Source organism: Oncorhynchus gorbuscha, unplaced genomic scaffold (assembly GCF_021184085.1).
Source record: "Oncorhynchus gorbuscha isolate QuinsamMale2020 ecotype Even-year unplaced genomic scaffold, OgorEven_v1.0 Un_scaffold_801, whole genome shotgun sequence".
NCBI lineage: Eukaryota > Metazoa > Chordata > Actinopteri > Salmoniformes > Salmonidae > Oncorhynchus > Oncorhynchus gorbuscha.
Genome location: NW_025745816.1, coordinates 156,959 through 172,500, shown reverse-complemented (window position 1 = coordinate 172,500; position 15,542 = coordinate 156,959). Strand labels below are relative to the sequence as shown.

General features: G+C 45.3%; 1 protein-coding gene across 1 annotated transcript in view; it reads right to left on the bottom strand.

Moving 5' to 3' along the window:
- LOC124020297 (receptor-type tyrosine-protein phosphatase delta-like) overlaps positions 1-15,542 on the bottom strand; it is a 182,195-nt gene that overhangs the window by 68,507 nt on the left and 98,146 nt on the right. The gene's annotated exons all lie outside the window — the stretch shown is intronic.

Below are 15,542 nucleotides of genomic sequence, written 5' to 3'. Positions count from 1 at the left end.
AAAAATACTTGAATCAGTCATAGAGCCCATTGCCCTTTATGGTTGTGAGGTCTGGGGTCCGCTCACTAACCAATAATTCACAAAATGGGACAAACACCAAATTGAGACTCTGCACGCAGAATTCTGCAAAAATATCCTCCGTGTACAACGTAAAACACCAAATAAATAACGCAGAGCAGAATTAGGCCGATACCCACTAATTATCAAAATCCAGAAAAGAGCCGTTAAATTCTACAACCACCTAAAAGGAAGCGATTCCCAAACCTTCCATAACAAAGCCATCACCTACAGAGAGATGAACCTGGAGAAGAGTCCCCTCAGCAAGCTGGTCCTGGGGCTCTGTTCACAAACACAAACACACCCCACAGAGCCCCAGGACAGCAGCACAATTAGACCCAACCAAATCATGAGAAAACAAAAATATATTTACTTGACACATTGGAAAGAATTAACAAAAAAACAGAGCAAACTAGAATGCTATTTGGCCCTAAACAGAGAGTACACAGTGGCAGAATTCCTGACCACTGTGACTGACCCAAAATTAAGGAAAGCTTTGACTATGTACAGACTCAGTGAGCATAGCCTTGCTATTGAGAAAGGCCGACGTAGGCAGACATGGCTCTCAAGAGAAGACAGGCTATGTGCTCACTGCCCACAAAATGAGGTGGAAACTGAGCTGCACTTCCTAACCTCCTGCCCAATGTATGACCATATTAGAGAGACATATTTCCCTCAGATTACACAGATCCACAAAGAATTTGAAAACAAAACCAATTTTGAAAACTCCCATATCTACTGGGTGAAATTCCACAGTGTATCATCACAGCAGCAAGATTTGTGACCTGTTGCCACGAGAAAAGGGCAACCAGTGAAGAACAAACACCATTGTAAATACAACCCATATTTATGATTATTTATTTTATCTTGTGTCCTTTACCTAAGACATTTGTAATGTCTTTATTGTTTTGAAACTTCTGTATGTGTAATGTTTACTGTTAATTTTTATTGTTGATTTCACTTTATATATTCACTTTATATATTATCTACCTCACTTGCGTTGGCAATGTTAACACATGTTTCCCATGCCAATACAGCGAGAGAGAGAGAGAGAGAGAGAGAGAGAGAGAGAGAGAGACGGACAGAGAGATAGATAGGGGGAGAGAGAGATAGGGAGAGAGAGAGAAAGAGAGAGAGAGACAGAGAGGTACAGAGAGAGAGAGAGGGACAGAGAGAGAGAGACAGAGACAGAGAGAGAGAGAGAGAGAGAGAGAGAGAGACAGAGACAGAGACAGAGACAGAGACAGAGAGAGAGAGAGAGAGAGAGAGAGAGAGAGAGAGAGAGAGAGAGAGAGAGAGAGATAGGGGCAGAGAGAGAGAGAGAGAGGCAGAGAGAGAGAGAGAGAGAGAGGGGCAGAGAGAGAGAGAGAGACAGAGAAGAGAGAGAGAGACGGACAGAGAGAGAGAGAGGGACAGAGAGATAGAGAGACAGAGAGAGAAAGAGAGAGAGACAGAGAGAGAGAAAGAGAGAGAGAGAGAGAGGGACAGAGAGAGAGAGACAGAGAGAGAAAGAGAGATAGACAGAGAGAGAGAGAGGGACAGAGAGAGAGAGACAGAGACAGAGACAGAGACAGAGACAGAGAGAGAGAGAGAGAGAGAGAGAGAGAGAGAGAGAGAGATAGGGGCAGAGAGAGAGAGAGGCAGAGAGAGAGAGAGAGAGAGAGAGGGGCAGAGAGAGAGAGAGAGGCAGAGAGAGAGAGAGAGACAGAGAGAGAGAGAGAGAGAGAGAGAGAGAGAGAGAGAGAGAGAGAGAGAGAGAGAGAGAGAGAGAGAGAGAGAGAGAGAGAGAGAGAGAGAGAGAGAGAGAGAGAGAGAGAGAGAGAGAGACAGAGAGAGAGAGGGGCAGAGAGAGAGAGAGAGAGAGAGAGAGAGAGCAGACATCAGAGAGAGAGAGAGAGAATGAGAGAGAGAGAGAGAGAGAGAGAGAGAGAGAGAGAGAGAGAGAGAGAGAAGAGAAGAGATGCAGAGGGAAACTAACCTGCATCACATCAGGGAACTGGACTAAATGTTTTATATCTCTCCACAGGCAAAGGCAGGTGTGAAATGTTATGCTTTGTATGTGTGTCTGGTCTGTGTTGTGTGTGTGCGTGTGTGCGTGTGTGCGTGTGTGCGTGTGTGTGTGTGTGTGTGCTCGTCTGCACAGCGAGTGTATTCCTTTTTTTAAGAGAGAGGTAGATTGAGAGAAAGACAGAATGATGAAAGGGAAAGGAGGATGTTCTCTTCCATTAAATCAGCTGTTCCTCTGGCTGACTGATTATAAAGGATGTTCTATTAAAATCAGCCTGTAACTTCCTCTGGCTGACTGATTATAAAGGATGTTCTATTAAAATCAGCCTGTAACTTCCTCTGGCTGACTGATTATAAAAGATGTTCTATTAAAATCAGCCTGTAACTTCCTCTGGCTGACTGATTATAAAGGATGTTCTATTAAAATCAGCCTGTAACTTCCTTTGGCTGACTGATTATAAAGGATGTTCTATTAAAATCAGCCTGTAACTTCCTCTGGCTGACTGATTATAAAAGATGTTCTATTAAAATCAGCCTGTAACTTCCTCTGGCTGACTGATTATAAAAGATGTTCTATTAAAATCAGCCTGTAACTTCCTCTGGCTGACTGATTATAAAGGATGTTCTATTAAAATCAGCCTGTAACTTCCTTTGGCTGACTGATTATAAAGGATGTTCTATTAAAATCAGCCTGTAACTTCCTCTGGCTGACTGATTATAAAAGATGTTCTATTAAAATCAGCCTGTAACTTCCTCTGGCTGACTGATTATAAAAGATGTTCTATTAAAATCAGCCTGTAACTTCCTCTGGCTGACTGATTATAAAGGATGTTCTATTAAAATCAGCCTGTAACTTCCTCTGGCTGACTGATTATAAAAGATGTTCTATTAAAATCAGCCTGTAACTTCCTCTGGCTGACTGATTATAAAGGATGTTCTATTAAAATCAGCCTGTAACTTCCTCTGGCTGACTGATTATAAAAGGATGTTCCATTAAAATCAGCCTGTAACTTCCTCTGGCTGACTGATTATAAAGGATGTTCCATTAAAATCAGCCTGTAACTCCCTCTGTCTGACTGACTGATTATAAAAGATGTTCCATTATAATCATGGCGACAAGACAGACCTGTTCAAGACACGACATGGCTATACTGCTTCATACACACTCACACCAAACACACTCACAAGTCATATATTTCTAAAACACCTCGGCCTAATACTGTCACCAGACAGCTAGGGAGGGAGAGAGACAGAGAGAGACAGAGAGAGACAGAGAGAGAGAGCGAGAGAGAGCGAGAGAGAGAGAGAGAGAGAGAGAGAGAGAGAGAGAGAGAGAGAGAGAGAGAGAGAGAGAGACAGAGAGAGAGACAGAGAGAGAGAGAGAGAGAGAGAGACAGAGAGACAGAGAGAGACAGAGAGAGAGAGAAGAGGGGAGAGAGAGACAGAGAGAGAGAGGAACTTCCTCTGAGGGGAGAGAGAGAGACAGAGAGAGAGAGAGAGAGGATGAGAGAGAGAGAGAGAGAGAGAGACAGAGAGAGAGAGAGAGAGAGAGAGAGAGAGACAGACCTGTTCAAGAGACAAGCTATACTGTACAGAGATCCATCACAATCTATGATTTCTAATCTCTCTGAAGGGAGAGAGAGAGAGAGAGAGAGAGAGAGAGAGAGAGAGGGGAGAGAGAGAGAGAGAGAGAGAGAGAGAGAGAGAGAGAGAGAGAGAGAGAGACAGACAGAGAGAGAGACAGAGAGACAGAGAGAGAGAGAGAGAGAGAGAGAGAGAGAGACAGAGAGACAGAGAGACAGAGAGACAGAGAGAGAGAGAGAGAGGGGGAGAGACAGAGAGAGAGAGAAAGAGGGAGAGAGAGACAGAGAGAGAGAGAGGAGAGAGAGAGAGAGAGAGAGAGAGAGAGAGAGAGAGAGAGAGAGAGAGAGAGAGAGAGAGAGGGCAGAGAGAGAAACAGAGAGAGAGAGAGAGAGGGAGAGAGAGACAGAGAGAGAGAGGGGAGGGAGAGAGACAGAGAGAGAGAGGGGGAGAGAGAGAGAGAGATTCAGAGAGAGAGAGAGAGAGAGAGAGAGAGAGAGAGAGAGAGAGAGAGACAACAGAGAGAGAGAGAGAGACAGAGAGAGAGAGAGAGAGAGAGAGAGAGAGAGAGAGAGAGAGAGGGAGAGGGGGAGGGACAGACCCTCAAATTTAACCGCTAACAAGCTGGCTGTACAGACTCTGGCATCCATCACATCTTGTGGCCTAATCTCTCTGAAGGGAGGGACAGTTGGATTGGAAAACACACACCTTTAGACTGACATCTGACCTGGGATATAATTCGACTCTGTTAGGGTGATGTTGGGGTGGCAGGTAGCCTAGTGGTTAGAGCGTTGGGCCAGTAACTGGTTGCTAGATCAAAGGTAGATTGATCAAATCCCCGAGCTGACAAGGTAAAAATCGGTCGTTCTGCCCCTGAACAAGGCAGTTAACCAACTGTTCCTAGACCGTCATTGAAAATAAGAATCTGTTATTTAACTGACTTGCCTAGTTAAATGAAGGTACTTAAAAAAAAAAAAATTAACTTCCCAGCCGACTGTAGATACACAGGGCATTCAGACTGTAGATACACAGGGCATTCAGACTGTAGATACACAGGGCATTCAGACTGTAGATACACAGGGCATTCAGACTGTAGATACACAGGGCATTCAGACTGTAGATACACAGGGCATTCAGACTGTAGATACACAGGGCATTCAGACTGTAGATACACAGGGCATTCAGACTGTAGATACACAGGGCATTCAGACTGTAGATACACAGGGCATTCAGACTGTAGATATACAGGGCATTCAGACTGTAGATACACAGGGCATTCAGACTGTAGATACACAGGGCATTCAGACTGTAGATACACAGGGCATTCAGACTGTAGATACACAGGGCATTCAGACTGTAGATACACAGGGCATTCAGACTGTAGATACACAGGGCATTCAGACTGTAGATACACAGGGCATTCAGACTAGATATACAGGGCATTCAGACAGTATTCAGACCCCATTCCCACATTTTATTACAGCCTTATGTAACAGTATAACTTTAGACCGTCCCCTCGCCCATACCCGGGCGCGAACCAGGGACCTTCTGCACACATCAACAACAGTCACCCACGAAGCATCGTTACCCATCGCTCCACAAAAGCCAGGGAACCACTACTTCAAGGTGTCAGAGCTAGTGACGTCACCGATTGAAACGCTATTTAGCGCTGCACCACCGCTAACTAAGCTAGCCGTTTCACATCCGTTACACTAACACGCTAGCATGCTAACATGCTAACACACTAGTATGCTAACACGCTAGCATGCTAACACGCACCGCTAACTAAGCTAGCCGTTTCACATCCGTTACACTTACTCTAAAACGGATTAAATAACAACAGTTCCTCATCAATCTACACACAAAACCCCATAATGACCAAGCAGAAACAAGTTTTCAGAAATGTTTGCAAATGTATAAACTAAAAATAAAAAACACAAGTGTTCAGACCCTTTACTCAGTACTTTGTTGAGGGAAAAAAACACACAAATGTAATCAATTTTAGGAAAAGGCTGTACTGTAACAAAATGTGGAAAAAGTCAAGGGGTCTGAAAACTTTCCCAAATGCACTGTATACATTTTCACAATGAACTGAAAGGAGAATGATGGCTTAATGGCTGGCAGACACACACACACACACACACACACACACACACACACACACACACACACACACACACACACACACACACACACACACACACACACACACACACACACACACACACACACACACACACACACACACACACAGGTCACACACACACACACACACACACACACACACACACACACACACACACACACACACACTACATTGGTAGATTGATACACAGAGACACAGAGACACACTGCAGGGCCCACACCACAGCACTATATAGGGAATAGACACAGAGACACACGTCAGGGTCTTATAACAGGACTGCTGACTGACTTCCAACTCCATCAACACACACACTCTGACACACACAGGTCATCACACATTAGACGCGTGCAGAGTAAAGGTCTAATCGGTGTTGGTAGATTGATAGTTGTGGTGGGAACAGCTGGGGCTTTCCTCCAGTCCCAGATGGCACCCTATTCCCTACACACTGCAGGACCCTACTTTGGACCAGTAGAGCACTATATAGGGAATAGAGTGGCTAGTTGAGGAGGCAGATTAGTGCATGCTCTACAGTCAGGGTCTTATAACAGGACTGCTGACTGACTTCCAACTCCATCAACACACACACTCTGAAGGCACTATCAGGTCATCACACACTAACGCGTGTGGTTCAGGGAGGAAGTGTTGAGCAGACATCAGATGTCTGTCAGGTTCTGAACCTGTGTGTGTGGTGTGTGTGTGTGTGTGTGTGTGTGTGTGAACCTGTGTGTGTGTGTGTGTGTGTGTGTGTGTGTCAGGTTCTAGACGCACACACACACAATTTGAGCAGACATCAGATCAGGTTCTAGAACAGTATTTGGGAAGTGTTCAGACATCAGATCTCTAACAGTCAGGGAACACAGGGACAATTTTGATTCAGTCACATCAGACACACACAATTTTCATTCTAGTCTAACACACACCTCTCAGGGGACAAGTGTTGAGCAGACATCAGATCTCTAACAGTCAGGTTCTAGAACACACACAGACACAGACAGCAGACATCAGACACTAACAGACACACAGAACAGACACAGACACAGACACAGACACAGACACAGACACAGACACAGAACACAGACACAGACACACAGACACAGACATCAGACTAACACAGGTTCACAGAACACAGACACAGTTGAGCAGACATCAGATCTCTAACAGTCAGGTTCTAGAACAGACACAGGGAGGGACACAGACACACAGACATCAGAGTCAGGTTCAGAACACAGACACAGACACAGACACAGGGACAGACAGTGACAGCAGACACAGACAACACAGGTTCAGAACTCACAGGGAGGGAAGTGTTGACAGACATCAGATCTCACACAGTCAGGTTCTAGAACCTCTCAGGGAGGAAGTGTTGAGCAGACATCAGATCTCTAACAGTCAGGTTCAGACACACCTGTATTAGGTTCTCCTGCTTACAGCATCAGATCTCTAACATCTGTTATAAGACAATATGATATCAGGGAGGAAGTGGTGAGCAGACATCAGATCTCTAACAGTCAGGTTCTAGAACCTCTCAGGGAGGAAGTGTTGAGCAGACATCAGATCTCTAACAGTCAGGTTCTAGAACCTCTCAGGGAGGGAAGTGTTGAGCAGACATCAGATCTCTAACAGTCAGGTTCTAGAACCTCTCAGGGAGGGAAGTGTTGAGCAGACATCAGATCTCTAACAGTCAGGTTCTAGAACCTCTCAGGGAGGGAAGTGTTGAGCAGACATCAGATCTCTAACAGTCAGGTTCTAGAACCTCTCAGGGAGGAAGTGTTGAGCAGACATCAGATCTCTAACAGTCAGGTTCTAGAACCTCTCAGGGAGGGAAGTGTTGAGCAGACATCAGATCTCTAACAGTCAGGTTCTAGAACCTCTCAGGGAGGGAAGTGTTGAGCAGACATCAGATCTCTAACAATCAGGTTCTAGAACCTCTCAGGGAGGGAAGTGATGAGCAGACATCAGATCTCTAACAGTCAGGTTCTAGAACCTCTCTGGGAGGGAAGTGATGAGCAGACATCAGATCTCTAACAGTCAGGTTCTAGAACCTCTCAGGGAGGGAAGTGATGAGCAGACATCAGATCTCTAACAGTCAGGTTCTAGAACCTCTCAGGGAGGGAAGTGTTGAGCAGACATCAGATCTCTAACAGTCAGGTTCTAGAACCTCTCAGGGAGGGAAGTGATGAGCAGACATCAGATCTCTAACAGTCAGGTTCTAGAACCTCTCAGGGAGGGAAGTGTTGAGCAGACATCAGATCTCTAACAGTCAGGTTCTAGAACCTCTCAGGGAGGGAAGTGTTGAGCAGACATCAGATCTCTAACAGTCAGGTTCTAGAACCTCTCAGGGAGGGAAGTGTTGAGCAGACATCAGATCTCTAACAGTCAGGTTCTAGAACCTCTCAGGGAGGGAAGTGATGAGCAGACATCAGATCTCTAACAGTCAGGTTCTAGAACCTCTCTGGGAGGGAAGTGATGAGCAGACATCAGATCTCTAACAGTCAGGTTCTAGAACCTCTCAGGGAGGGAAGTGATGAGCAGACATCAGATCTCTAACAGTCAGGTTCTAGAACCTCTCAGGGAGGGAAGTGATGAGCAGACATCAGATCTCTAACAGTCAGGTTCTAGAACCTCTCAGGGAGGAAGTGATGAGCAGACATCAGATCTCTAACAGTCAGGTTCTAGAACCTCTCAGGGAGGGAAGTGATGAGCAGACATCAGATCTCTAACAGTCAGGTTCTAGAACCTCTCAGGGAGAGAAGTGTTGAGCAGACATCAGATCTCTAACAGTCAGGTTCTAGAACCTCTCAGGGAGGGAAGTGATGAGCAGACATCAGATCTCTAACAGTCAGGTTCTAGAACCTCTCAGGGAGGGAAGTGATGAGCAGATACCAGGACTACATTCCAAATGGCATCCTCTCCCCTCACTGGGAACACTGCTACTCAGGAAGCAGCACAGGAATCACTGTTTTGGGCATCACATGCATTGTGCTGTAGTGTGAAATAAGGAGAGGAGAAAGGCTGGGGGTAACTTCCAGATGTTTCAACAATACAAAAAGCTGATCTCTTAACTGTAGTTTACACTGCCCTGCATGTCGCCTGAGAAATAAGAAACATTGAAATCATTTCAAACGGAAATATATAGACTAATCCTGTCCACTTGCAATAGGCCTATACTCATTTTCGAGGGCTGGAGACATCGTGGGCTACAGCGTTAACAAGACCGGTGGGAAACGGTGAGAGAGAGAGGCAAGGTGTAGTATTTAAAAACAATATTCCGCTAGAGATTTAAACAGATTTAAATTGAATTTATTGGGCTACTGTAAAACGCACAAACAAATCCGTTATCCTATAAATGAGGGACAACCGGTACTATTAAGGAGTTCCGCATATTCGGCTTTGTCAACACAAACAGCGCGTCGATAAATCATAACTCCCCGTGGCCATGTCTCGAGATCACATCCTTACCGTATCAACATCCTGCCAGCAGCGGTCTTTAGATCCTGGCGTCACTCGAATGAAACACCGTATTGTACACCGTATGAAATACACCGTATACTGTATAGTCCACCGTATGTAATATTGTATAGTCCACCGCGGGTGCCGCGTTTAAAGAAATAATCCAGGCAGGACTCTGTTTTCTTCCCGGTTTTCCTCTCTCTCGCTTCAATAAATCCTACCCCTGTGTGACTGAGTTGTTAAGTAGGGGATTCGGGAGTGCTGGGAGCGGGAGTTGGAGTTCCGCAGATTTAAAGCATCAGACCCCGTCTGTTGATATTCTCCCCGTATATAGAGCTTCAACGTGTTAGTTCTCCTCCCTCCTCATCAGTCTCCGGGTGGAAACGATCATTATTGTCCCTGTTTGGCGTGCGGAAGATGGAGATGGAAAGAGCGTGACGCGCGGCGCGACCTCCGCGGATGAGATCGAGTGAGAAATGGAATGAACTCCTCTCTACGCAGGGAGAATTCCCTTTCTCTTTAGCACCGGGACGCGAACCGGGACTGGGACGTGACGTCACTGTCGGATGGGAACAACTCTCTCTTAATAACTTAATAACTTATAGTCATGTATTACCATCGTTTTGTTGTTGTTGTTGTGGTTGGACATTATTAATGCGCTGCAGACAATGTTTTGGCACTTCGCTATTCCAGGGGTTTTGTGCGCCTCTCTCCTTCTCTCTCCCTCCTTTCAACACAATTTAAGTTCAATTTAAGGGGCTTTATTGGTATAATAGATAATAAATAAAAGTGAAATAAACAATACAAATGAACAGTAAACATTACACTCACAAAATTTCAAAATGAATAAAAGACATTTCAAAAGTCATATTATATATATATATATAGTATATGTAATGACGTACAAATAGTTCAAGGACACAAGATACAATGAATAAGCATAAATATGGGTTGTATTTACAATGGTGTTTGTTCTTCACTAGTTGCCCTTTTCGTGTGGCAACAGGTCACACATCTTGCTGCTGTGATGGCACACTGTGGAATTTCACCCAGTAGATATGAGAGTTTATCAAAATTGGATTTGTGGGTCTGTGTAATCTGAGGGAAATATGTCTCTCTAATATGGTCATACATTGGGCAGGAGGTTAGGAAGTGCAGCTCAGTTTCCACCTCAATTTGTGGGCAGTGTTGCACATAGCCTGTCTTCTCTTGAGAGCCATGTCTGCCTACGGGCGGCCTTTCTCAATAGCAAGGCTATGCTCACTGAGTCTGTACATAGTCAAAGCTTTCCTTTAAGTTTGGGTCAGTCACAGTGGTCAGGTATTCTGCTGGGTGATGTTTAGGGCATTCTATGTTTCTCTGTTTTATGGTTAATTCTGGTAGTTTTTCTCATGATTTGGTTTGGGTCTAATTGTGTTGCTGTCCTGGGGCTCTGTGGGGTGTGTTTGTGTTTGTGAACAGAGCAAAAAAGACCAGCTTGCTTAGGGGACTCGTCTCCAGGATATTCTCTCTGTAGGTGATGGCTTTGTCATGGAAGGGTTTGGGAACGTTTTAGGTCTCTCTCTCTCTTTTTCTCTCTCTCCTCTTTCTCTCTCTGTCGTTCTCTCTCTGTCGTTCTCTCTGTGTGTGTGTGTGTGTGTGTGTGTGTGTGTGTGTGTGTGTGTGCGTGTGCGTGTGCGTGTGTGCGTGCGTGCGTGTGCGTGTGTGTGTGTGCGTATGTGTGCGTGTGCGTGTGCGTGTGCGTGTGCGTGTGTGCGTGTGCGTGTGTGTGTGTGTGTGTGTGTGTGTGTGTGTGTGTGTGTGTGTGTGTGTGTGTGTGTGTGTTAGTGAGTTGAGCCAGAAGACAATCAGCCCAGTTTAGTCCCCATCAGTGAAATGCAAATGAGACTCACATAGTAAACTACATGCTTTTGGAACAGTGTATACCGCAGGTCCTGCTGAGCAGCTGAATGAACAGAATCAGATGTTAGAGGCTTACAGCTGGGCCGGAACAAAAGCCTGCACTGTCCAGGAGGAGGCTTGGCCACCCCTGTAGAACAACATATAATACTACAACATTAACCAAACCAGAAACCGTGGATTGATGGCAGCATTCGCGTGAAACTGAAAACGCGAACCTCTGCTTTTAACCAGGGCAAGGTGACCGGAAACATGACCGAATACAAACAGTGTAGCTATTCCCTCCGCAAGGCAATCAAACAAGCTAAGCGTCAGTATAGAGACAAGGTAGAATCTCAATTCAACGGCTCAGACACAAGAGGCATGTGGCAGGGTCTACAGTCAATCACGGATTACAAGAAGAAAACCAGCCCAGTCACGGACCAGGATGCCTTGCTCCCAGGCAGACTAAATAACTTGTTTGCCCGCTTTGAGGACAATACAGTGTCACTGACACGGCCCGCAACCAAAACATGCGGCCCCCCCAGCCGCGCCCTCAGAGCATGCGCAGACCAGCTGGCTGGTGTGTTTACGGACATATTCAATCGATCCCCATCCCAGTCTGCTGTTCCCACATGCTTCCAGAGGGCCACCATTGTTCCTGTTCCCAAAAAAGCTAAGGTAACTGAGGTAAACGACTACCGCCCCGTAGCACTCACTTCCGTCATCATGAAGTGCTTTGAGAGACTAGTCAAGGACCATATCACCTCCACCCTACCTGACACCCTAGACCCACTCCAATTTGCTTACCGCCCAAATAGGTCCAAAGACGATTCAGTCTCAACCACACTGCACACTGCCCTAACCCATCTGGACAAGAGGAATACCTATGTGAGAATACTGTTCATCGACTACAGCTCAGCATTTAACACCATAGTACCCTCCAAACTCGTCATCAAGCTCGAGACCCTGGGTCTCGACCCCGCCCTGTGCAACTGGGTACTGGACTTCCTGACGGGCCGCCCCCAGGTGGTGAGGGTAGGTAACAACTTCTCCACCCCACTGATCCTCAACACGGGGGCCCCACAAGGGTGCGTTCTGAGCCCTCTCCTGTACTCCCTGTTCACCCACGACTGCGTGGCCACGCACGCCTCCAACTCAATCATCAAGTTTGCAGATGACACAACAGTGGTAGGCTTGATTACCAACAACGACGAGACGGCCTACAGGGAGGAGGTGAGGGCCCTCGGAGTGTGGTGTCAGGAAAATAACCTCACACTCAACGTCAACAAAACTAAGGAGATGATTGTGGACTTCAGGAAACAGCAGAGGGAACACCCCCCTATTCACATCGATGGAACAGTAGTGGAGAGGGTAGTAAGTTTTAAGTTCCTCGGCGTACACATCACAGACAAACTGAATTGGTCCACCCACACAGACAGCATCGTGAAGAAGGCGCAGCAGCGCCTCTTCAACCTCAGGAGGCTGAAGAAATTTGGCTTGTCACCAAAAGCACTCACAAACTTCTACAGATGCACAATCGAGAGCATCCTGTCGGCCTGGTACGGCAACTGCTCCGCCCACAACCGTAAGGCTCTCCAGAGGGTAGTGAGGTCTGCACAACGCATCACCGGGGGCAAACTACCTTCCCTCCAGGACACCTACACCACCCGATGTCACAGGAAGGCCATAAAGATCATCAAGGACAACAACCACTCGAGCCACTGCCTGTTCACCCCGCTATCATCCAGAAGGCGAGGTCAGTACAGGTGCATCAAAGCTGGGACCGAGAGACTAAAAAACAGCTTCTATCTCAAGGCCATCAGACTGTTAAACAGCCACCACTAACATTGAGTGGCTGCTGCCAACACACTGACTCAACTCCATCTACTTTAATAATGGGAATTGAATGGAATTGATGTAAAATATATCACTAGCCACTTTAAACAATGCTACTTAATATAATGTTTACATACCCTACATTATTTATCTCATATGTATACGTATATACTGTATTCTATATCATCTACTGCATCTTTATGTAATACATGTATCACTAGCCACTTTAATTATGCCACTTTGTTTACATACTCATCTCATATGTATATACTGTACTCGATACCATCTACTGCATCTTGCCTATGCCGTTCTGTACCATCACTCATTCATATATCTTTATGTACATATTCTTTATCCCTTTACACTTGTGTCTATAAGGTAGTAGTTTTGAAATGGTTAGCTAGATTACTCGTTGGTTATTACTGCATTGTCGGAACTAGAAGCACAAGCATTTCGCTACACTCACATTAACATCTGCTAACCATGTGTATGTGACAAATAAAATTTGATTTGTAGCCCAATACAGGATGGAAGAATGGATATGAAAGAAAGAGGAAATGGTCATCGCTTCTCTTGGCACATCAAAGAGTTGACATTTAATACATCCGGTTGCCTGACCTCTAGGCATCAGAGAGACTTATCAATGATGCTATTTGGTACCAAACCACTAACAGACATTGTAGAAGGTCACACACACACACAGACACAGACACAGACACAGACACAGACACAGACACAGACACAGACACAGACACACACACACACACACACACACACACACACACACACACACACACACACACACACACACACACACACACACACACACACACACACACACACACACACACACACACACACAGCTGGCCCTCTAGGCATCAGAGAGACTTATCAATGATGCTATTTGGAACCAAACCACTAAAACCTTGTTCACACTGCTGGCCTTAATGCTCAAATCAGTTTAGTTTTTTTCAAATCTGTTTCTTGGAATAGCGACTATCCAAACAGTAAATTACAAGGTACCAGATCAGATTTGCGTGTGTTTCAGACGGTAGTCATTTGCTGACATGGCTACGGTAGTTGTCATAGTAACGACGGGTGTTGTCTGATTGGTGGTGGTGCTCAGAAGTTCCGTATTAAGCTGTGATGACAACAACGCCTGTCCATGGGATGTTTCCCTGTTTGCTTTGAATGTTCTAAATCACAGTGTAAAGCCTCAAATGGATAATCTGAACCAACTTTCAAAAAAACGAGTCCTAGCTAGCTAGCCCTTTAGCTTTCTAGACTATTCACTCATTTTGTTTGGAAACAAATTGACAAGCTAGTTAGCTGCCACATGTTCCTGTCCAACTGGCAACAGACTAGCTACCTAGCAACAAGACATGCCAACTAACAGCCTAAACACCACATGTTCTTGTCCAACTGTCAACAGACTAGCTACCTAGCAACAAGACATGCCAACTATAACAGCCTAAACACCACATGTTCTTGTCCAACTGTCAACAGACTAGCTACCTAGCAACAAGACATGCCAACTAACAGCCTAAACACCACATGTTCCTGTCCAACTGTCAACAGACTAGCTACCTAGCAACAAGACATGCCAACTAACAGCCTAAACACCACATGTTCCTGTCCAACTGTCAACAGACTAGCTACCTAGCAACAAGACATGCCAACTATAACAGCCTAAACACCACATGAGGGTAAAACACATCAGACACAAGTCACATGACCAGGAATCAGACTTCTATCTCTTGAAACCAGCTACGAAGGTGGTTTGAAAGAAATGTGGCTTGAAATATCAGATTCCATGTGATTTTTGGCTGTTCAGACTGAAGGGGGAAAAAGATCAGATTCCATGTGATTTTTGGCTGTTCAGACTACAGGAACAAGATCAGATTCAAATCGGATATGCAAATGAATAGGACTTGAGTCACTTCAAACTGTCAATGTGAACAGGGCTTAATAGCTAGACCAGGCGTCTCCTACCTTTTCTAGCACGACAGCTTCCTGCAGCTGAATGACCAAATCTCCCTCTAGTGGCCTCATGGGTGTAATGCTAATCATATATCTCACCATTTCAAAATTAATGAACATTATAATTTTTTAAAAGACAGTTTGGTTATATTTTAGTCTTCTGTGATGTATATAAAGTGTAATATTGTGATGCAAACTCTAAATGTAATACATTTCAACTGTATATCTGACATGGTACAGGTGTCTCCTTATGTTAAAGCCCAGAACCATGTGTGTGAGTCTAACTTTCAAATAGACACATTCTTCTCTTCTCCCTACAACTCTTCTCCGGGTCTTTAGTGTACAAGAAAAATAGCTACAGTAATATTTACTGTCAATATACTGTATCTCAGGCATTGTAAGTACACTTTTCCTCAGCAAAGTCAGGGGGTCGAGTTGAGGAGAGGGATTGTTTGCGATACTCTTTGAAGAGGTAGCGTTTCAGGTGCATTCGGGAAGATGGCGAGGCACTCAGCTGTCCTAGCTTCAGGGGGAAGCTGGTTCCACCATTGGGGTGCCATGACAGAGAAGAGCTTGGTCTGGGCCCAGTGGGAGCTGGCTTCAC